The 25239-nt window shown below is 35.2% G+C and overlaps 1 protein-coding gene and 1 long non-coding RNA gene across 10 annotated transcripts in view; one reads left to right on the top strand and one right to left on the bottom strand.

The window, feature by feature from the left end:
• LOC141565832 (uncharacterized) overlaps positions 1-325 on the bottom strand; it is a 57831-nt gene extending 57506 nt beyond the window's left edge. Inside the window, exon 1 of one of the 2 annotated variants that reach the window (XR_012489165.1) lies at positions 267-325. This is a non-coding gene — a long non-coding RNA (uncharacterized LOC141565832). Of the gene's footprint in view, positions 1-225 lie in introns of both variants that reach the window. The other variant, XR_012489164.1, reaches the window with a different exon arrangement.
• Positions 1-25239, top strand: part of SCAF8 (SR-related CTD associated factor 8) — a 252202-nt gene that overhangs the window by 152414 nt on the left and 74549 nt on the right. The gene's annotated exons all lie outside the window — the stretch shown is intronic.

The raw sequence follows: 25239 nt of genomic DNA, 5'->3' as shown, positions 1-25239 counted from the left end.
TCTACTTCAGATTTTTTTTTTCTTGAGGATCAAATGAGATATTTATACAAAGCAATTAGTACAGTGCTTCATACATAGAAGGTACCAGTGAAGTTTATCTGTAACAGGTTATCTCCTATTTACAGATAAAGAAATTAAGAGCACAGGATCATAGATTTAGAGATAGAAGGAACTTCATAGATCAGTTCCAGGCCCTTAATTTGCAAAAGGTGAGGTGTGACTCACTTATAGTCATGTAACTGGTAAATCAGAAGCAGGATTCCAACCTGGTCATTTTCTTCTGACTCCTAATTCAGCAGCCTTTCACTATGGTGCCGGATCTTTGGGTCTGATTCCCCATATTTGTATGAAATGAGGTCAATAATAATTGCCTGGCTTACTTCACAAAGGTTATTGTTAGGTTCAAATGAGATCATAGATATGAAAACGGTGGGAAACTGAAGTGTTATGTGAGTTATTATTATTTCAAAATCAACACTGCCTGGAGTACATTACTTCAGCAGTAATGAATGTTCAGCCTTTTCATTGCCATGCAGCTATGAAGAGCAAATTCATATGAGTGTGGCAGTTGGGAAATGACTTCTACATTCTGTGTTCAGTTTTTTATAGCCAATTTATAGATATAAAAAGTAAATTATATTCCTTTTAAGTGGAAAATTTTTGGCACTTTTGTATGTTAAAGAAAAAGAATTAGCTAGAGGCATTATGTAGTAGTAGTAGATAGCTTCTCAATGTAGAAGACATACATTTAAGGTCTTTCTCTGACTATGAGACTCTGGGCAAGGCTCTTTATCTCTGTCTTAAGAAACACTTATCATTTGAAGAGTAGTTGCAGATCTTATTTTTGGTAGAGTTTTTTTTTTTTTTTTTTTTCAATCAGAGTTCCCTACAGCAATGAAATCACAAGCCAGAATTCAAAACAAAACAAACATAAGCTGTATGAGCAATCCTCCAAAAAACTTGCAAAGCAATTCATTCCCACAGTGCCTGCTTCTGGGATTATACAAGGGGCATGGGAAAAAAAAAAAATTCCAACTCACTTCTATCCAGTATTCTAGTTTGGATACCTCAAAGTAGAATTTTCAGACTATGCCCAGGAAAGTTTTGATTATAAAATAACTGAAGAAACTGTCAGAAATATTAACCATAAAATTTATATATACTTATCATTCCTGTGACATCAGTTAGGAAAAACTGAGTTTTCACTCCATGCATCCCTTTATTTTCCTTTTTCCTTCATTGTCCTGTTTTTCTCAAATCATTTAGGGTCTTTATTGCTCTAGCTAGAGGAAGAAAATAAAAATTCCTTTGAATCTGTCATCTACCTTAACTTTACTGACCAAATAATCATAGAATCAGATCATCTCAGAGTCCTTATCCAAGGCCTCCCTGAATAGGAATACCCTCAATAATATTTCCAAACTTTTAAAAAAGCTTCCAGTTGTGGAGAACTTGCCACCTTCTGAAGCAACTCATTCTACTTTTATACAATACTAATTATTAGTTTTTCTTTAGAGAATAAGTCTTTATCACTTCTTATTTGGACTACTGCAATAGCCTGTTTGGTCTTCCAGCTTTGTGTCTCCCCATTCAATCCATTTCCCACCCAGCTATCAAGTTGATCTTTCTGTGATATAGATTTTATCATGTTATCTACTTATTCAATAAATTCTAGTGACTCCCCTTTACCTCCAGGATCAAATATAAACTCCTGCTTGGCCTTTAAAGTGTTTTATAACCTGCTTCTTTCTTATCTTTAGAGTCTCCTTATACCTTACTTCTCCTTATACCTTACTCCCTAACTCCCCTAATAACCATGCCTCACACACTCTGAAATTGAATAACATTAGTCTCTTTGCTGTTCATTGACCAAGACCTTCCATCTCCTGACTTTGCTTTTTTACTGGTTGCCTCTCCTTGTCTAAGATTCTCTCCCTCCTCTCAGCTTCTCTGGTAACTTCATCCCCCAGCTTCTTTGCAAGAAGCAAAAGGTATCTTTCCTAATGCAAATGTCTTTACTCTGAGATTATCTCCAATTTATCATTTATATATCTATCTATACCTAATTGTTTGCATGATGTTTCTCCTTTAGACCATAAGAACTAAAACTGTTTTTTGCCTTTTTTTTATTACTAGGTCCATTGCCTAGAAGTTGCTTAACAAATGCTTATTGAGTTAATTAGTCTTATATAAGTCTGAAATATGTCTCTTTGCAATTACTTTTCCTGATAAAATTTTGTAACAGTGCCTCCTAGAAACCAGGAGGTTCATAAAAGAAAGCAGACACATTTGTTTGGGGTTTTTTATTATTTTCTATTGTGGTAGTGGTGCTTCAGACAGATGTTCTATAGAGGAGGAGTATGAAAATATTTCCATTTTTTCCAATGAGTCTTTAAGAAATTTTCCCTGGCTCCAGCAGCATTCAGTCTAAGTGTTTGGATATAGCTGCCCTCTTTCTACATAAACTGCTGGATCCTGTGTACTACATCTCTGTACAGCCTTGTCTGTTGATTAAATGATGTATAAACCTATCTTGAAGAATATATTGGCTTCTGTAAGGGCCAGTTTCTCTAGCAGAAACTGGTTGAATGATAAAATTGCAGCTTATATTGATAAAGCAGTTATACGTGGTAGCATTTAATTCTCGGAAGCCTGTGGGATATAGGGTCCTTATTTCTGTCCACCTTTTATTTTACTTGTTTTTGTTAATGTTGTTCTTAGTCATGTTCAACTCTTCTTGATTCCATTTGGGGTTTTCTTGACAAAAATACTGGAATGATTTGCCATTTTCTTTTCCAGCTCATTTGAAAGAGGAAGAACTGAGGCAGTCAGGGTTAAGTGACTTGTGTAGGGTTGTACAACTAGAAAGTGTCAGAGGCCAGATTTGAGAATGAGTCCTCCTATTCCAGATCCAGCATTCTAATTAGTGCTTTACCTTCCTGTCCCCAGATGAGGAAAAGTAGGTTCAAATAAGGTAGATGTGTTTTACCATAGTCATAAAATTAATAAACAGCAGATCTAAGATGAAACAGATCATCTGACTTAGGAGCATAAGTTCAATGCTCTTCACTATAGTCTGGCATAACTAATTCATTGAAGTTTTATTCTTTATATCTTCTTTAGAATCAAGAAGATGTAGATTCAAAACCTGCCTAACACACTTACTAGTTGTGTGACCCTGAGCAAGTCACTTAAACTCAGAGTACCTCAGTTTCCTTATCTATAAAGTAAGGATACTAATAACATAGTAGATAGAGTACAGAGGTTTTAGATCTAGGGTATATCCCTATCTTATGCTTTTAAGAATCTTGTCAAGGGATTTGGGGAATATCTGGTAAATAATTATATTATTCCATTGAAATTAGCCTCTTTTGGCTATTTCTTATGTACATATACTTAGTGAATTTTGGAATTTGTTTCTTTTCATATTGAATGGAGGGTACAAGAAAGTTTATTGAAAGTCTAGGAGTACAGGCAATCTCTAGGGCAATAGATAGAGAGCTTGCTTTGGAATCAAGAAGTGGTTTCAGAATTCTTCCTCTGACACATACTGGCCATGTGACCTTGGATGGTTATCTGTTGTGATACAGGAGCCACCTGCCAGTGGCTGCTGGAAGTCTAACTCAGACCTGTAGAATGGATCTCTTCATGTGAGAGAATGATGATGATAAAAGAAGAATGAGAGGCAGTTGCTATTCTCTGTCCTCTTAACCGAGAGGCCATTGCATTATCTGACCTCCCTCCTCTTCCCTCTGCCTTCAATTTATTTCATTCTAGTCCACAAGGAACATCTGCAATAGTAAAGGCTGCTTTGCAACTCCTTGTTACGATTCACAGCTGTGGAGGCTCTAGAAGAATTGACCTGCCCCTTCACCTAGGCATGGTCCTTAACAATTATCAGTGTTCCCAGCAAGTTTATGATTGTCAGTTATATTAGTAGAAGTAATTATTTCTTAATGGGAGTTCCCTTCCCTAATTAAATAATGAGGTAGCTTTTTAACAAAAACAGTGTTGGAAGGGTCAGATGGCATACTCTTACATAAAGTGTTTCACACACCTTAAGACATTATGAGCTATCGTTGTTACACTACATTATCAAAATAGGAAAACAAACATTTTACTTTATAGCAATTTTTGCAAAAAGGTAGCTACATTGTTTTTCAGGATATTTGTTATATTGAAAATATTGATTACCATTTGGCCCCCAAAACACAAGTAGTTAATGTATAATGTCTTCTATTCAAGTCATATCTAATAACCAAAAGTATAGTGCCAAAGTGACCTTGCTTGTATCTTCTAGTTGACTTGATTTCCCTAGGAACTCAGTGTTAGGGAAATGTTTTTATAAAAGCATTTGACCCAGGATTTCCATGTTTTTAACACATCATTGAAGATTAGCAAAAAGTTGTTGAACCAAAGCAACTGCCACTTTTTTTTTTTTTTTATGTAACTGTTACATATTCATGCAAATTGCTTTCTTCCTAAAGGAGGTGATTTTGTGTGTGTGTGTGTGTGTGTGTGTGTGTGTGTGTGTGTGTGTGTGTGTACTTATACGTACTCTTTGATCCCAAAGTTCCTCAAACTTTTTATAAAATAACCTTTCACCACTTACCAGTGACATAACCATGATGCCTATGATAACATTATTAGTAACCTGAAGGAGCTTAGAGCCTCATGCTGTGTGTCCTATTTCATCTTGCCTCAAAGTGTCTATATTCTTGGCAGTCTCTTTTTTTATAGGCTTTAGACATGTAGTTGAAAGCTGTTTTGTTCAGTAGAAAATTTTTTTTTTTTGTGATGCTGCTGGCTGTAATGAGATTTGACCCACAGAGGAACACTGCAAACACATTTTTAAGTGGTTCATTCAGTTTCAATGTGATTTAGATTGAAGACTAGTGGGGAGTCAATCTAGCAATCTTAAAAGGAGTTGGTAATTATCACTCGATAAGGAAGTATTTACTTATCTTATGAGAATTATGCCAGAGGGCTTCTCAAAAGGTTGCCTCCTGATCAAAAACAAATTTCTCACCATAGTAACTCTCAAGATTGGTTATATCTGTATCAGTGGAGTGATACCTGCTTTAACAAAATTACCGATTCCTTGGGCATTGAATTAGAGGAGTTGTGAATGTACATTCGTGAAATTAATCACCTCAAAAGAAAAGAAAGCTGAATAAATATATGATTGATTTAATAAAGGAAAATGCCACAGGATTCATGCTCCCAAATAGGTTTTAGCACAGATTAACTGGTCTGGCTGTATATGTAATCATGAATTAACCATATAATGGGAAATTTTCCATTTCATTTTGTGATATTCAGAAAAAGCTAAACATCATGTAAGTATAATATGACCAAATTCGTCCTCATTTTTGAGCCATATTTTCTCTGATATTTGTCCTTTATGGAGTCTCTGAATACTTTAGTCATGCAATTGGATTGATAGATTGAAATAGCTATAGATATAGCTACATATACATATAATCATCATAGGAATAGTTTATTCCTAAAGAGTCATAATTTGTCTCTTGGCTTGAACTCAAATCTGTAATTATATATAACTTAATTAAATCCAGTTCAATCAGTTTTTTTTTTGATGTTTCCCTTACATGCAAAGCACCATATGCAGCAGTGAAGATACAAAGATGAAAAAAGGGCACAGCCTCTTACTCTCAGAGAGTTTACAGTCTAATAGGGAGCATATAATATATACATGAAGAAATACAGTATAAGGTAGAATTTGATGTGAGTGAAGGAGAACCTGTCAAATATGTGATAAGAAATTAGAACCAAGAGTTTATTTTAATTCAAGGTGAGCTTAAGTAGTATATAGTAAGAGAATATTTCATGAAGGTTTCCCAGTTAAAACCAGAAACAAAGGAGGGATTTGTAAACAGGAGTTGGTAGGTGAGGTAACTTCTTAGACAAGAGGAGTGGTAGGAAAAAAGGCATGGAACTACGAGAAACACTAATAATTTTTGTACAGATTGAGCACTTCAACTATATTAAAAAGAAGTCACACAAAATGTCTCATTCCTTAATTCTTAAATCACTGAAATTTAATAAGGATCAATGTAAAGTATACATGATTTTAAAAAAATCAACTTCATGTATACAAGATGAGAGGAACTGAGTGTGGATACATAGCAAATCATTTGAAAAATGTGTGGCTTTTAGGAGACTTACAAGCTCAATATGTCAGCATTGTGATATGGCAGTCAACACTGCCAACAGAATCTTAGGCATAATATCAAGGATATGGCAGGTATTAGCTCTACTGTATATTCTGCCAAGGTCAGACTTTATCTGGAAAATACATTCAATATGGGAATTTTAGGAATTACGTTGATTAATTGGAGTATCCAGAGGAGACAGTCAAGATGAAAATCTTTGAGATATTCCATAAAGGGATCTGATGAGGGTATTGGAGAACAAGAGCTTTAGGAAGGAGATGTTAGTTGCCTTCAAGTGTTTGAAGGACTATCATGTGGAAGAGAGGTTGAATTTGTTCTTCTTAGACCCCAAGAGCAAAAGTAGGAGTGATGAGTAGAAGTTGCAGAGTGGACAGTGGAGGCACAATATAAAGAAAAGCTTGCTATCTGAGCTATATTAAAATGAAATAGGCTGACTGTTTCAAGAAATAGTTCCTTCTCAATGGTAGCTTTCAAGTTATAGTCCTTGTATGTTGTAGGCAGGTGGAGCTTCATAGATAAGGTAAGCTAGAAGGATCAGTGAAGAATGACCCTGGATTTACAGTCAGAATTTGAACTGGCTTTGTAATTTATCACCGTTGGCCATGGGCAAGTCACTTTAATTTCTTTAAGTCTTTGTTTCCTCATCTCTAAAATGAGAGCATGGGGCTAAATGGATTCCCAGCTCCCTTTCTGAGCTAAATCTTTGATCCATCTCTTCCAATTCTGACATTCTGTTCTCTGGAAGAGAATACTGCTCTGGACTTTCTATTGCAATTATAGAAAATTGGATTCCAGGTCTAACATTTTTTAAAGAACAAAAATTATGCCAAAAAATCCTTCTCAGCATCAAATGTCCCCCTAAGCCTTCCACACTAAATTGTCTTTTTCCTTTCAAAAGACTTTCAATTTCCAAAGAAATATTTAATTTCATTTGTTACATGAAAAGCATAATATTTGCCAGTATGAAATTATGTGCACAGGTTATTTTTTTTTTTTAAAGGAAAAGGTAGTCATCAAGGACTAGCTCTGTTCACTTTAATGATTTCTCTATAAGGGGCCCTTCTCCTCCTACCTCTGAGCTCTAAGAACACTTTCACCCACTGGATCTTTTCCATGCTTCCTCCTCAGAGGGATGTGTGGGTGTTGAATGAAAAGACATTGTAAGCTATAACACCAATAGCTGGGGGACTATGGGAATAAGAGAGGAAACCTTTAATGCATATGATTTGTGGTGAAGAAGGATGGTTCAGGCACATTGTGAAAATAAAAAATGTCTACCTCTAGCATAGGTGAATGGATGATAAAGTACATACATACTCAATACCAAAGGGAAATGGGCACATGGCTAGTTTTTATGGAAAAGGTAGGAGAGAGTATTCAAAGACCTAATTTTCCTTTAAATCAGTATTCCTTAAGATACCCTAACTGGAAACTATGATTCTTTTTATCCTGAGTTTCTACATAGTTGTGGACTGCAGGTTTTTGAGTGTATATTTTGTATTTAATTTAATTCCAACAAATAGTGGTTATAGAGTGTATATATTGGAATGGCTATACTTCAGGAATCTAAATGGGAAATGAGAGTGGCTTATATTCAGACTTGTTTCCAGGGAACGAATAACTATGATTAACTCAACACAGGCCATTAGAGATCACCATTATTCTACTCAAATGCAGCTGAAGCAGCATTCTTAATGCAGTAAAAATACTTGGCAGTCATGGCATATGAACAAAACCCATTTACAGAAGGCATTTTTGGAAAGCTCTGCACATTCCTCATATTCTCCAAGGAAATGCTATTTAAAGTTACCAACCTTAATTTTAATTGGCTAGAAATGGGCACAAAATACTATCATCACAAGCACACAATTAAGCTGAATATTCTTTTTTAAAAAAATGTTTTAATGATATATCATTTTTCCAATTACAACTAAAGATGGTTGTCAACATTTTGTAAAATTTTGAGTCCCAACTTTTTTTCTCCTCTTAATTACCCCCTCTCCAAGGCAGCATGCAAACTGATATAGATTGTACATGTAGTATCAATATTTAATATATTTCCATATTAAATATGGAAATTGACTCCAGATGAATCAGTATATTTCCATGAGAGTCATGTTGGGAAAGAAAAATCAGAACAAAAGGGGACCAAAAAAAAAACTAACAAAAAACAACAACAATAAAAAGTGAAAATATTATGCTTTGATCCACATTGAGTCTCCATAGTTCTTTTTCTGGACATGGATGTTATTTTCCATTCAAAGTCTACTAGAATTGTTTTGGATCACTGTATCACTGAGATGAGCTAAAAGTCAGTCATAGTTGATCATCACGCAATCTTTCTGTTACAGGGTCCTTTATTTTTCTCTTGCTGTTACAGGGTCCTTTATTTTTCTAAGTCTGCTGTCTTTATTCAGTATCAGTTCACATAAATCTTTCCAGGTTTTTCTGACAGCCTGTTCATTTCTTATAGAACAATTCTTGAATACTTATTCTAACCTGGGGCTTTGATATTCATCTGAATAAAGATAGGTTTTCCTTTACAGTAAAAGCCCATTGATTTTGTAAAGGGGAAGACTGCAATATAACAACAAGTTAAAAAAAGAAACTTTTAGGAAGGTTTACTTTAGGAATGCACACAACTGTCAGTTTAAAGCAAGGAATCAATATAATATCAAGAGAAATCTGCAGATAAAGAATCTCATGTGACAATGTGAGAAAAACGGATGAGGACACAAAAGATAACAATAGGAATTAGACCTAGGATTTCATTGGCAGAGAAAATTGCAACATAGAGCAAAGTTTCTTTAACTGTGGGGAATGCCATGTGGGGTCATATCACTAAAGGTGGAGATTGCAAACTTATGATTTATTATTAGTAAATGTTTGATTTTTATACCTACTTAAATATCTGTATACCGAGAGCACATAAAAATTTCCTGGGAGAAAAGGGCTTGCTAGTGGAAAGAATTCAGAAACTCTGGCATAGAGCACTAAAGAGTTAAAATGACTTCTCAAGGTCATAGAGCCAGTAGTAGAGCCAGTGTCAGAGTCAAGACTTTTGCCTAAGTCTTCTTGGCTTTGAACCTGACTTGCTAGCCACTGCGCAATCCTGTCTTTATAAAAGAAGAAAATGAGGAAAATGATTTAACAACATTCAGGAGCAATATGACATTTTCAAGATGATACCCCTGTGTTGCTATCTTCAAAAACACTAGCTTTCCTTTGCTCCCTTTATCACGTTCTTCTTTGTTTTATTATTATTATTAATTACTACTTTGATATGGATCTAAGATTTCATTTGTATGGGGAGTTCCTGCTGAGGGATGTGGAAACATCTGCTAATGCATATCAGTAATTGTTCTGAAGCTTAGAGAGTAGAGTCTTAGAAAGTTGCTTTGGGAGAGCAAAGAGAATTAAGAGCAAAAATGCCTTGCTTAGAATCATCACACAGGTAGATTAGATAGCCATAAGAAATACCATGAAGAAAGCACTAGCAATTCTTTGAAGACATACTGAGGCTACTGAGATAAAATTCTGTAGTAATCAGATAAACCAAAAAATATTAATAAAACGTCTACTAACTGTGTGCTTATTGATATGCTAGGCATTGTTGGAACAAAGGATGGAATAGTCAGTAAAGTTGAAGGATCACAAAGTTCCCCAACCGAGCCCAATCATCCCAAAGTGGTCATAGTTCTAAGTGTCTTCTTTTCCTGCGAGGATGCTAGTATGCTAGGTTTTTGAAGATTGCCCAAATAATAATAATAACACACAATAATTTAACTATTTACAAAGCATTTTCTTCACTACAGGTTTTTTTGTTTGTTTTTTTTTCCAGTAGTGCCCCTATTACGGATGATGAAACTTGGTTTTAGTCATACCAGGTGCTCGGTGTCAGAGTCAAGATGCTTGAATCTCAGTGGGGGATTTTCCCCATGGCATCATCTGCATCTCAGTGGGGGATTTATCCCATGGCATTATAGAGCCACTCCAGACAAGCCTCAGTCTTTCCATCAAAGAGCAAAAAGCACAACTTGTGGGTGGTGAGAGTGCCCAGAGGCCTCATGTCATGATAATGTATTGGATTAGCAATCTATTCACCCCCTTGGACTTTGAAAGGTTTAGTCTCTCCATAAAGATGGCAGAAAAGGAGGGAGGGTAAGGCTGAGTAGAGGTATACTTCAAAAGTTGTAGTTAGAACTATGGGGAGTAATTTCTAAAAGTTCTCTTTTGGTTTAGTTCTTTTCAACAGAGCATGTCACATTAATTTACTTCCAGTTGTCAACTCTGGTTCCTCAGTCCTAAGTGTTTAGTTCCAACACATGGGACACAAGTAGCATACCATTTCTGATTCCAGTCTTCCCTTACTAACTGCTCTTGGGCATTTCTACTGATAATAGTACAGGAAGGAGCAAACTAGAATTCATTTTTTCCCCCTCAACTGTGAAAGGCACTACCATGCTTTCAGTTACCTATATTAGCAAAATCAATTTTCAACTATTTTCATTCACCCAGCATATCTAGGCAGCTGCCAAATTTTTTTGTTTCTATCTCCACAAGATTTCTCACTACCTACCTTTCTCTCCATCCACATTGTCATCTGTCCTTTTATACGACTTTAGTGTCTGGCTCCTACTCTTACTCTCCACTTCTTGCCCTGCCATTTTCCTCAGAAACTTCAGTATTCTTCTTGCTTTGACCCTTCCAAGAAGGACTACATTTTATCTCAACCTTCTCAACTGCAAAAGCCTCCTTCTCACCATTTCAACAAATTTCAGCCTAGTGGCACATACTCTATTTCAGATCTGAATTCCACTTCCAAACCAAAACCTTCTCTCTTGAGAAGCATTGTATTAAGATGACTAGAACATTCTATTTGGAAATAAGTACATATCCCACCTCATAGATTGGTGAACTATGCACACCTCGGCAAGTCCTTTAACTTTTCAGAGCCTCAGTTGCTCATCTGTAAAGTGAGAATAATACTCCCTCCAGAAGTGTTGGGAGGAAAGCACTTCCATATCTTTTTTTTTTTTTTTTTTTTTCTTAAGCAATTGGGGTTAAGTGACTTGCCCAGGATCACACAGCTAGGAAGTGTTAAGTATCTGAGATCAGATTTGAACTCGGGTCCTCCTGACTTCAGGGCTGGTGCTCTATCCACTGTACCACCCAGCTGCCCCACTTCCATATCTTAAAATACTTTGTAAATATGTTCTTATAGTCCTCACATATCCAATCCTTACTTTCACCTCAGAGGTATTCTTTGCTTTTGTTATAACCTCAGTTCCCTGGATCCATAGGTATCCTTTTAGTCTATCTTTTCAGTCTATTTTCTCTTGCTTCTAACCCAGCCATAACAACCTAGTGTATACATCACATTAATGTTTCTTGACCGACTTATTACCCTAGGATCTTTTGTCACCTCAATCTGCCATTCTTGACATACTCTCACTTTTTGGTAACCTTCACCTTCTGATTTCCTTATCCTTGCCCCAGGGCTGCCAAACTTCCCTCAAAAGAAAATCAGAAAATCCAAATGATCCACTGCAACTTTATAATACTTCCCACAAACAGGGCCTTACTATTGTATTGCTTAGCATTGCTTCTGCTTTGTACTCCTCAGCATCTTCTTATTTCTCATAATGATCATTCAAAGATTTTTTAAGTCTTTTTTCTTTCCCCACTTACCATCTCTACATTCTTTGCATTTATAGCAAATAATCTAAATTTCTCCTTCACTGAGAAGACTGAGGCTATTTAAATTACTCTAACAAAATGATATAGAAATAGAAGTTCTTACAAAGACCCCTACCAATTTCTTTTCCTCGAAAGGCATTAAAATTGTAAAATCGTCCCTACGATTCAGAGAACCAAAACTCAGACCTCTAGCTGCCTCAATTAAAAAATAAAAACTCAGAAGAATGTAATTGGAGATAAAGCTAGATGGATCTAGGTAGCTGCTGGAGTTCCTAAAGCCTTTGATGTTCAAATTGAAGTAAAAGGCAGATTTTATTATTATTTTTGTTTGTTTTGTTTTGTTTTTGCTTTGTGAAACATGCTGTAAGGGTAGTTTTTAAAAAAATAATGCCTTATTTTCAAAATATATGCAAAAAGAGCTATCATTCACCCTTGCAAAACCTTGTATTCCATATTTCCCCCACTCTCTCCCCCAGACAGCAGGTATTCAATATGTCTTAAACATGTGCAAATCTTCTATACACATTTCCATAATTATCATGTTGCACAAGAAAAATCATATCAAAAATGAAAAAAGGAGAAAGAAAACATAAAACAATCAAACAATAATAAAAAAGCTTAAAATATTATGTTGTGATCCACATCTAGTGCCCATAGGCCTCTCTCTGGGTGCAGATGGCTCTCTGCATCATAAATCTATTGAATTATCCTGAATCATCTCATTGCTGAAAAGAAATACAACCATCAGAATCGATTATTGCATAATCTTGTTGCCATGCACAATGATGTCTTGTTTCTACTCACTTCACTTAGCATCAGTTCATGTAGATCTCTCCAGGCTCAAAAGGCAATTTAAAAAATTTCAATAAAAAAATTATTTGATCAGAGTGGTGGTGTGATTCAGGAGCCACCTGCCAGTGGCTGCTGGAGGTCTTACTCAGACCCGTAGAATGGAGCTCTTCATGTAAGAAGACGACAAAGACAAGGCAGTTGTGTTGTCTGACCTCTCTCCTCTTCCCTCTGCCTCCAATTTATTTCATTCTCAGTCCACAAGCAACACCTGGGTCAGCAAAGGCTGCCTTGCATCTACTTCAGATGTTATGATTCACAGCTGTGGAGGCTCTTGGAGAATTGACCTGCAGTGGTACTTGCCAGCATTGTCCATTATTATAGATAAAATAGATTGAAGAGAGAACAGTCCAGAAGCAAAACCCAGGACAGGCAAAAAATCACAGTGCTAATGAATATGGACATATGTCCTGGAAACTTGACATAGGAATGGACCCTTTTCTCTATAGCCTATTTGCCAGCCATAGATCTATGAGGTTGGTAAAAGGCAAAAAGGCATTTTATCTTAAGTGGCAGGAACCCAGAAGGCCTTGGATTTCAGTCTGTCTGTTGTAAAGATGAAAGCTCTTGGCATAAAACTTTATTTGGAACATTAATTGAGGGACAGCTTGCTGTCACAGAATGGTTAATCTGCAGTAGAGGCTCATTACGGCTCACAGATGTACCCCACAGACTTTTGAAACATGGATGAGTGTTAGCCAGATGCCGAAAGCGTCTCTTCTAAACTATTGATCTATGCAGCATTTTTTTGTCTTTTTTTTTTTTTTAAGAAAAGAAAAAGAAAGATTACATTTGATTTTATATCCTATGAATGGAAGATTTCAAAACTGAATCCTTCATCAGTATCAAATGATTTAGATAAAGCATTATGAGCCTCTTTGAAATTTAATTGTATTATATGTGGTAACAGTTATAGCTCGCGTGAAACGCAATGTACTGTTGCCCTGTCACATCACTAGATTGGGGCTCAGAAGTTCTGAATCTGTTCTTTGAGTTTGGAGAATTCCTTTTCTGCTAAACTCTCCCACAAACTAGCTTTATAATCTTGGGTCAGTAATTTTACCTCTTTGGATCTGTTTCCTCACCTGAAAAATGAACAAGTTGAGTATGATCTCTAAAGATCCCCTTCAGCTCTATGGTTTTGTGACCTAAATAATTAATGCATTTGATTCTTTTCTAGCTGTTCTTTTTCTTTCCCATAAAGAAATATAAATTTTGAATACCATATAAAATGACAGGGGGAAAAAGCAACTTGACAGCATAAATAGGGGGAGGGATTCATGTGGATTACCATCTTGATCACATATGGTCAATACACTTAAGAACTTTTGAAGTTTTATAGGAACATAGTTGCCCAACATAGTGGGTGAAGTTTCTGTATTATTTCTATAAGAAGTATCGAGATATGAGGTAAAATATCCTTCAAACGGTTTAAATTTCTGGAAAGTATTGATTGTCCATATTTAAAAGAAAAACTACATCAATTTCAATGGGTTTTACCTCATTAAAAGGTGGTTATCCATCTCAGGGGAACATTTGTTGAAATTAAAGGCTATTAAACTTGAAAAAAAAGCTAGATGCAATTAAAGGGCAAGCCAGAACCTTCATAGCTCCCTGCATCTCTGTATAGGCTAAAGGTGAAGGTGCAATTTGGGATTTTCATATGATGTGTATTTTCTGAATTCCCACTCCCACTCTCCCCCAAACAGGGTGTTCTTCTTGTTAACCATTTCTCATTTACTTTTTGTAAAAAGGTTACCCTTTGCAGATGCCTATGGGTACCTCTAAAAAAGCAGCAATTAATTAGCTAATTTATGTCCAGGTTATCTAACCTGGTTGATTCTACCTTAGTTTCCTAGGTTTCACATATCTAGATTTATTTTTCCAAATTCTAATCTAAGATAGTACATTTCAAGGCTGCCTTGTGGAGCAGGGGCAAATATTCAAGAAATATGGGAACTTAATTCCTAGCATGTTCACACTTAAAGCAGTAATTCTTTAGGTAATTGTGGAGGGGAAGGGGGTGAGAGTAAACATATACATATATATGCATATATATAATACTCAACATTTTTTCTCTGTTAATGACAGAACATAAAAATAAAGTGGGGAGGTATTAAATAAAATCTCATTCTGTGTTGCTTGAGAATAAAATGTTCCATATAGGTAAATTGTTCAAATAATTAAAGCTTATCCCTTAGCATCAAAAACAATTTTATTTAAAAGCATTTTTGAAAGAACTATTTAAAAAATGTACCACCTTGCCTTCTCAGCCAGAGTGTACTGAGCATAATTTTTTAACCTTTTCATAATGAATTAGCATCCTTGTTATGAACTTTAGTCACTATACTGTCTCGTAATGATGCTTCTTGTGGCTTTTGAGCTCTGTAATGATAATAATAATTATAACAATAGCTGTATATCTAGAAGGACCAGCAGTGGTTCATAGAAAAAAACACCAGATTTGGAGAAAATTACTCTGATTTTGAATCTCAGTGCTGCCTTTTATCAACTGTTAAGACTGATATTTGAGTTGTCTGGGTGTGAGTTTAATCATCTATGTAATAAAAGATTCCAATTCTATACTCTCTAAGCTCATAGCTCTAAATCTGTGATCCTAGTGTTTTGCAGTTTAAACAATGCTTTATATACATTATCTCATTTAATCTTTGCAACAAGGTTGTGAGGCAGGCTTCCCATTTTATAGAAAAGAAAATTTAGTACAAAATAGTTTGAGTTGTATAAAGCTATTGACCCTATATCAAATGTTATGCTTTTTGCATTTGTCTACTTTTTGATTTTTTAGTTTCCTAGATTACATGCTTTTGAGATGTTAATTGTCACTGCTATCAATGCACCTGCATTGAGCTGTAATCCTTCCACTTCTATATTTTGCTGCTTTGAATCAGTCCTAGAAAACAGGTGAACAAATGTCTTTAATATCAAAATTTTCAAAAGTAGCTCATAAGAGAGATCTAAGGGACTTTTCTGTGGTAAAGTTCATGAATAGATTAATACCTTTCTGTTCCTCAGAACTGGTACTCCATTTCATACCTTTGTGCTTTTAACATTAACTATCTTCCATGTCTGGAATTCTCTAATAATTAATAAAATAAAAGAGTTAAGGAAGTGGAAAGATTCAAAGATAATCTTGGATATTATTGCCTATTTTTGGGTAGGAAAGCATGGTCAGTTGCCATAGAGAGTTCAATAAAGATGAGGATTGAAAAAGTCCTTTTTGGATTTGGCATCTAAGAAGTTACTGGGAATTTTTTTTTTCTTTTGCTGAGATAATTGGGGTTAAGTGACTTGCCCAGGGTCACACAGGTAGGCAGTGTTAAGTGTCTGAGGCCATATTTGAACTTGGGTCCCCCTGACTTCAGGGCTGGTCCTCTATCCACTGCATCACCTAGCTGCCCCATTTACAGGGGATCTTAAAGATAGTTTTTGTAGAAGGGTAGAGGAAAGATTGAGGAGAAAGTATAATGAGAAATTAGAGCTTTGGACTTAGCATCAGAAATCATTTAACACAAGGCATACACAGCTACCACCAGGCCTGGAATCAGTCTCATCAGTGGCATCAGACACTTCCTAGCTCTGTGACCCTAAGCAGTCATTTAAGCTTATTTGCCTCAGTTTCCTCCTCTGTAAAATGAGTTGGAGAATTAATTCAGTATCTTTCCCAAGAAAATCCTAAATAGGGCCACAAACAGACACGACTAAAAATGGCTGAAGAACAACACAAGTACAAAGCATCTTGGACATCTTAGGCACTTAAATGTGTTTATTGCATTACATTGAACTGAATGTCTCTTCGTTTTTAAAGACATTTAGTATTAAAAGATGGAAAGAAGTAAGATGGTAGCTAAATGGCAAAAGGCTGCAGGGAAAGCTTTTTCATTTTTAAAATTTATTTCTTTTTATAGACTTATATTTTGGTTAACTAAAGTATACACATGTACTTTGTTTTTAAAATAAATTTTGATTGCTCTTTTTTCTTTTTATTTATTTATTTGTTTGTTCATTCATTCATTTATTGTTTGTTTACAAAGCATATGCATGGGTAATTTTTACAACATTGACCCTTGCCAAACCTTTTGTTCCAAATTTTCCCCTTCTTCCCCCCACCTCCTCCTTTAACTGACAGGTAGTCCAATACATGTTAAATATGTTGAAAAACATGTTAAATCCAATAGATGTATACATATTTATACAGTTATCTTGCTGCACAAGAAAAATCAGATCAAGAAGGAAAAGAAAAACTGAGAAAGAAAACAAAATGCAAGCAAATAACAGAGAGAGTGAGAATGCTATGATGTGTTTCACACTCTGTTCCCATGGTTCTCACTCTGGATATAAAATGACACTCTTCATCACTGAACAAATGGAACTTGTTTGAATCATCTCAATGTTGAGGAGAGCCACGTCCATCAGAATTAATTGTTGTATAATCTTCTTGTTGACATATATAATGATCTCCTGGTTCTGTTCATTTCACTTAGCATCACTTCATGGCCTCTCTAAAAACATCCTGCTGGTCGTTTCTTACAGAACAATGATATTCCATAACATTCATATATTATAACTCATTCAGCCATTCTCCAGCTGATGGACACCTACTCAGTTTCCATTTTCTTGCCACTGCAAAAAGGGCTGCCACAAACACTCTTGCACATACAGGTCCCTTTTCCTCTTTTAAAATCCCTTTGGGATATAAGCTCAGTAGAAACACTGCTGGGTCAAAGCGTATGCAGTTTGATAACTTTTTGAACATAGTTCTGAACTGTTCTCCAGAATGGTTGGATCCCTTCACAGTTCCACCAACAATATATCAGTGTCTCAGTTTCTCACATCTCCTCCAACATTTGTTGTTATCTTTTCCTGTCATTTTAGCCAATCTGACAGGTATGTAGGTAGTATTATAATACTCAGAGTTGTCTTAATTTGCATTTCTCAGATCAATAGTGATTTGGAGCACCTTTTCATGTGACTACAAATAGTTTCAATTTCTTCATCTGAAAATTGTCTGTTCATATCTTTTGACCATTTAGCACTTGAGCTATTATAAATTTAAGTCAATTCTCTATATGTTTTAGGAATGAGGCCTTTATCAGATCTTTTGGATGTAAAAATGTTTTCCTAGTTTTTTGCTTCCTTTCTAATCTTGTCTGCATTAGTTTTGTTTGTACAAAAGCTTTTTAACTTAATATATCAAAATTATTTATTTTGTGATCAATAATGATCTCTAGTTTTTCTTTGGTCACACATTCCTTCCTCCTCCACAAATCTGAGAGGTAAACTATCCTATGTTCTTCTAAATTGTTTATAATATCATTCTTTATGTCTAGATCATGAACCCATTTAGAGCTTATTTTGGTATATGGTGTAAGGTGTGGGTCTATGCCTACTTTCTACCATACTAGTTTCCAATTTTCTCAGCAGTTTTTGTCAAATAGTGAATTCTCATCACAAAAGCTGAGACCTTTAGATTTATCAAATACTAGATTGCTATAGTCATGGACTATTTTGTTTTGTGAACCTAACCTATTCCACTGATCAACTTCTCTATTTCTTAGCCAATTACCAAATTATTTTGATGACTGCTGCTTTATAATATAGTTTTAGATCTGGTGCAGTTAGGCTACTTTCATTTGCTTTTCCCTTCATTAATTCCTTTGAAATTCTTGAACTTTTGTCCTTCCAGATGAATTTTGTTGTTATTTTTTTCTAGGTCAACAAAATAGTTTCTTGGGAGTTTGATTAGCATAGCACTAAGTAAATAGATTAGTTTAGGGAATATTGTCATCTTTATTATATTCACTAGACCTATCCAAGTTGCTCTCTTTTTTCTTATATCATCATTATTTCTCAATACATCTCCCCTTGGTAAATTGGAAAGGTTGTGAAAGAACAAGTACACAGAGATTCTGTTGGTAGAGATGCAAATTGGTGCAACCTTTTTAGAAAACAATATAAAATTATATCCAATGACTAAAATAACCATACTCTTTGATCTAGAGCTTCCACTCTTTCCTGGATGTAAATCCCAAGAATGTCTATGATTGAATAAAACAGGCTGCATAAATTCCAAAATATTTGGAGGGCTTTTTTTTTTTTTTTTTTTTTTTTTTTTTTTTTTTTTTTTAAGAGCATTAGCAACATGGCAAAATGGATAAAGCACCTGCCAGGAAGACCTGGTACAGGTTTTGCCTCTGACATACTGGAAGCAAGACTCTTAGCATTTTAAGTCATTTATTTCCTCAGTGTTCTGGGCAATTCTTTAGTTATGTTTCAAAAAAGGGGACCTGCATATATAGAGGAAGATTCCTCACCTGGGAGATCAATGAATGAAATTTAAAGTTGAGGCACGGGGAAATTATTAACTATTTCAGGGTTTCAAGGCAATGAAGCTGTTGTGTCTCAAATGGAACTTGCTTAGAGAATCGTGTTAATGAAGCCAAAGTAAGAGATATGATTCAAATAAGTGTCATAGCTTTGCACAAAGACAAACTGATCTGTAGGCAATAGGGACTCTTCAGTTCTGAAAAGCTTTCTGGCAAATTTGTTTCATTTTACCAAGGGAGACCTCTCAAGACTGTGCAGATGGCACTAGACAAGCCTATCATACTGCTGGAAAAGTGACTCAAAGAATATATACTTTTGACAGCAGAGTAGTCTTAAATAACTGAGCACAACAGCCTGGTTTATTGAACTGAAGAGTTCATGAAGACAAATTTAAATGAATGCCAAGTATATGAAAAACACAGAGAGCTATATGAGTGCCAAATGATCATATTGGGCTCAATTTGTCTGTATTGAGCATTAAAATTTTAAGATTTTTTAAAGAGAATATTGCCTAGCCAGCTTGGGGAACATCAGAAATGTATTAGAAGTCTGAAAGAGATTTAAAAACAAACAGGGTTAGCAGGGTGAAGAGAAAATAGAGCAACTTTTGAATGAGGATGATTTTTAGATCATTCTTATTATATTGGAGCTAGATATAAAAGGGGAAATGGAGATTGTGTCCCAATGCATTATCATACTATAATTGTAACTGGAAGCTGATTTCTTGTTCTTGAAATAAGAACTAAATGATCACTTGAAATATATTCACATGGATGCCAGTTACTGGTAAAAGGGGGGGGGCATCATAAGAAAAGTTATTTATAAAGATGCTTAACATAATGGCAAAAGGGCAGTTTATTAATCAAGAGTCTAGAAACTTTTTTAGAAATTAAATCATCCAAAATAATGAAAATTATCAATATAAAATCAGTCCTAAATCCTCAGTATATGATGAAATAGTATGAATTATGTCAAAGATACAGGCTTTTAGTCTTATTTTTTGATTTTCATATAGATTTTAAAGTTGTTTGAATGGTAAGAAGCTTCATGGGTGGAGTAGAACTAATGTTATCTTCAGTATTAGAAATTTAAATGTAAGCTTGGGGATCAGGTGAGACCATCAGGAAATTATTCTGAAAAAAGGAAGTAAGTCAATGAGCATTTATTTAACAACTGTTTTGTACCAAAAACATTAGCTGTGTAGATGTTAGTCTTATACATTATTGAGCAGTCACTATCTTCTTCATATGGCACTCAAACAATTGAGAAAGGGCCGTGAATGTGCTTGCTGATAAGATTGGAGCAAATCTGTGTAAGGGGAATGGTGTGAGAGAAGTCTGAAAATCAGTGGGCTCAAGTTTTGGAGAAATGTGAAGACTGTGCTAAGGAGTTTAAGTTTTATCCTTTAGGCAACATAGAATTGATGTTATTAAGATTTGACCTAGGAATGGGTACAATGAAAAAATGTATTTTAGGAAGATTGTTATGACAGGGTTATATCTAAGATAGATTGCAATGGAACATAATTGAAAGCAGGGAAACAAGTTAGGCTGTTTCAATACCTTCAGTGTGAAAGCAGAACTAAAGTGTTAGTAGATATAGAAAGGAAAGAAAAGCAGTAAACAACTGCAAAGGGAAGAGAAAATCAACAAGACTTGACAGTTATTTACAGGGTGTGCTGATAACAGCTGACTCTCTGAAAATTCATGTGAAAATCGAGTAAGGCTTCATCTACTTCAGAGTTTGAGAAGGCCTGAAGGACTTTGAGCATTGATCCAAGGGCATAATCGGGTCCCCTTCCTGCTATCCTCCCATGACATCATTTTCTCCCTATTTCAATCAAATATGGGCAACTATGTACTTATTGATCAGGTTCAATTCCTTGGGTAGTTACCCTCTGTAATGAGGCTATCAGGGTCAGTGGTGGGAGGGGGTATTTGCATTAGAGATTAAAATGTTAACTCTGCCCACAAGAGGTGCTTCCTCTCTTCTATTGCCTGCTCAACGGGTGGGACGCCCTTCTCTAGAGATTTCCAGCTTTTTTTTTTTTTTTTTTAATTAAATGGTGATCCCTCACCATTTCTGAACCACACACTCCTTTTTAAAAGGAAATTCCTCTTTCCCGCAACCAGCCCCAGCAGAACAATTGGTGCAACATTTGAGATTTCTCAAAGAGGATAAATATATTTTGTGCTATTATACATTGATTTATAAATGCTGTCATTCCTGGAAACAGAGTTGCCCCCCTCTTTTTTAAAAATTCTATTTCTGAGGCCCACAGAGATGAAATAACTTGATTGCAGTAACATAAGACATGAAATAGTAAGAGTCAGGATTTGAATACAGATCCTCTACCTTCACATGTAAGCTATTTTCCCTACACTATCATGTGTTTTGAATTGAGTTATAAGTTTATTCACTGCTGTATATTGCCTTACAGTGTTTCAGTTTAAAGTCATGTTATATATTATGTAAGTGTAAGATGTACATTGGACACATTCTCAGAAGGGATACCTTATTGGTGTCTTAGATGACCTGACAGTAGATGAGCTATGGAAATTATGAGGATTTTTAGGTGTGATGTTTTCATTAGACTATAGGAAGGGAATAGCCAGTTGGCACAGTGGAAAGAGCACTAGCCCTGGAGTCAGCAGGACCTGGGCTCAAATCTGTCCTTAGACACTTAATACTTACTAGTGATATGACCCTAAAGTCACTTAACTCCAGTTGCCTCAACATGCAAATGTGCATACATACACACACACACACACACACACACACACACACACACACACACACACGACTTCAGGAAGGGAAATATCTAGAAATTAAGACATCTTCACAAATGATGCACACACCTCACCTTTTGGGTCTTACTCTAGATAAGAATTTTTAAACAGTTTTGTATCATAAACCTACTTAAAGATCTGATAAAGCCAGCAGGTCCCTTCTCAAAATGTTTTGAAGGATATAAAATAAAATATAGAGATTAAAATAAATACAAAGAACTTTTAAAAATGCTAAAACTAAATGAGGTAATCATTTTATATTAAAAACTCCTTTTTCAATGAAATGCATTACTTTATATTGTAATAGTATTTTTACAACCAAATTTTGACTCCCTTGAAAAAGACTGAGGTAGCATATGTGAGCAATTTTTAAAAAGCTCTGGGAGTTTGAGGGGGAAAATGTCTTTGAGCCCTAACTTGATATCATAGAAAGAACACTGAATTTGGAGTTAGCCTGACTTTTAATCTTGGCTATACTGCTTACTACCTGCACTGTCTTGAACAAGGGGCTAGAATTGGGTTTAGCTGCTGTTTTCTTTCTTCCTATCTTCTTTTGATATGCTAATCACTAATTCATTCATCATTCAGCAAGCATGTATTAAGCTTTATACTATGTGATAGGAACTGTACTTAGCAACTAAGATACAAATAAAAAGAGAAATATAGTCAGTAAGCAACTTAGAGGAGAGAGGAAACAGTATACAGTATACAAAAAGATAACACTATGAAATATATACAAAGCAAACATAAAGTAACTTTGGGGACTAACATTTATATTTATTAATACTGACTTAGAGAATGAATCGCAAATCCCTTTTGAAAGGCTGAGAGAAAGTTCAGAATTGTATAACTTGCACAGTTATGTTAAAGAACATGAGTAGGTTAAAGGACAAGTCAGTTCTCTGAGAGCCTCCACAGCTGTGGATCATAACATCTGAAAGAGTTGCAGGGCAGCCTTTACTGACACAGGGATTGTTTGTGGACTGGGAATGAAATAAATTGGAGGCAGAGGGAAGAGGAGAGAGGTCAGACAATACAACTGCCTCTCAGTCTCTTTGCATTGTCATTGTCCTCTCACATGAAGAGATCCATTCTACAGGTCTGAGTTAGACCTCCACTGGCAAGTGGTTCCCGTATCACAACATAGGTAGCCTCCATTTGAAAGATAAAATTTTTAATATGAAAGTGCTATATCTGTGTCTGTGGTGTTACTGATTAGTCCTCCTGAACTTAGCAAGTACTTAACTTAATTCACAGTTTACACCCACCACTTTCCACTTAGCCCTTGCTTATAGAATGAAACATATATACATATATATATATATATATATATATATATATATATATATATATATATATATATAATAGTGCTTATAGAATGAAACAGTTTGGGTTCATGCTAGTTTTCCCTTCTCTCTAACCTTTAACACTCCAAAAATAAATAAATAGGTAAAACTTTTTAAGACCAAAATACCTTGTAAATGCAGTTTAGAATGATTATTGTTTCATAGGGTTTTAGAGCTTAGAAACTACTTTATCCACTTCATGATCTGGTTGTAGAGATCAAACATATATACTTGAAAAATGACATCATAACTCAAGTTTTAAATGCCAATGCAATACTAAGTGATATGTCACAATTATGCACAGTACACATAGTTAATTGCCAGATTTGTGGACTAGACTGTGGTGCTGACTGCAGAGGAGAAAGTAATTATGTTGCATTGAAAAATTCTCCAAAAGCTTCAGGAAGGAGATGATAATTATTCACATTTATTGTGCTTTACAAGTTACAAAATACTTTCTTCATAACATCTCTGTAAAACATGTAGCTCATGTTTTAAGGTTCCTATTTTATAGATGAGAAAGTTGAGGATCATTGAGACCCAAGTGACTTGCTCATTGTAACTCAGGTAATAACAATCTGTCTTCTGTCTCCAGATTCTGTATTCTTTTCATTATATTATGCTACCTCCCAGATGACACTGGAATTGCACTTTTAAAAAATGAATAAGTTTAGCTAGAGAGAAAAACACTTAAAAACTTCTGGAATTAACAATAGCCTCTCCCCACTGTCAATCTTTTACTTTGGTATTTAAATTGTTCCCATTCACAAATATACAACAACTTTCAGCAAGTTTACAAATATGCATTTCAGGAAAGAACTCCCTTATCCTTTATCAATTGTGTGTGTATGTGTATGTGTGTGTGTGTGTGTGTGTGTGTGTGTGTGTGTGATTAATGAAATAGAGGAGTGAGTCCTTAAACGATGACCTTAAAAGTAAGAAATTTTTTTGGCAACAATTATGCCTATACATTTAGCTATCTCTGACGTTAGATATGACTTTTATTTTCTTCCTCTATAAATATTATTAATGATAGTTAACATTTATGCTATTTTCAAGCCCTTTATATTCATTATCCATCATTTGAACCTCACAGCAACCTTTTGAGATAAGTACTGTACTACAGATATTATCATCTCCATTTTAAAGATGAAGAATCATGCTTGGAGAGATTAAGTTAACTGCCTATGGTTACATAGCTAGTTCATATCAGAGGCAAGACTAACCAGGTTTGCTTGTCTTCAAGTTTAACCTCCATTACACTCGGCCGTCTGGTATCATGAATATTATAAGTGCCTTTCTATATAGGAAAGACAAAGGTCTGAGTGTCTTAAAATATTAAAACTTCAAAGATTGTTTATAAAATTATTCCCCTATACGTAGTAACCAGATAGCCAACATATTACAGAATTAAAATTATCTTCCTGGGCCACTTCACTGTCCTGGATCATTTTCTCTTTTTTCTTATACTATGTCATTTGATGATCTCATTAGCTTCTTTGGATTCAATTATGATCTCTATGCAGATTATTCCTAGATCTACCAAAAAATGTCTATTCCTAATCTCTCAAACTCTAGCTTTACCATCTTCCTTTTGGATATCTAGTGTTAAAGTCCCATAATTATTGCAGATTCAAAAAACACAAAACAACTCATTATTCTCACCCCCCCCCAAAAAAAACCCTCTCTTTCCCAAGTTTCTTCTTATTGTCTAGGGTCTCACCATTCCTTCAGCCATCCAAGCTCTCAAATTCTATATCATCCTCAGTGTCTCAGGGTCATTCACCTGACATCCAATCCAATGCTAAATGCCATCATTTCACCACCTTTAACATACATTTCCTTCTTTTAACTAATCCAACCACTACCCTATTTCAGGCTCTTTATCACTTCTCACCTAAACTAATGTTATAATGTGCGATTTGGTCTCTGTCTCAACTCTTTCTTTTTTCTAACCTATCTTCCACTCAGTTGCCAAGGTGATTTTTCTAAAATGTTAAGTTTGGCAAAGAGGCT

Source organism: Sminthopsis crassicaudata, chromosome 4 (assembly GCF_048593235.1).
Source record: "Sminthopsis crassicaudata isolate SCR6 chromosome 4, ASM4859323v1, whole genome shotgun sequence".
Taxonomy (NCBI): domain Eukaryota; kingdom Metazoa; phylum Chordata; class Mammalia; order Dasyuromorphia; family Dasyuridae; genus Sminthopsis; species Sminthopsis crassicaudata.
The sequence above is the reverse complement of the archived record's forward strand: the minus strand, read 5'-3'. Positions and strand labels throughout refer to the sequence as shown.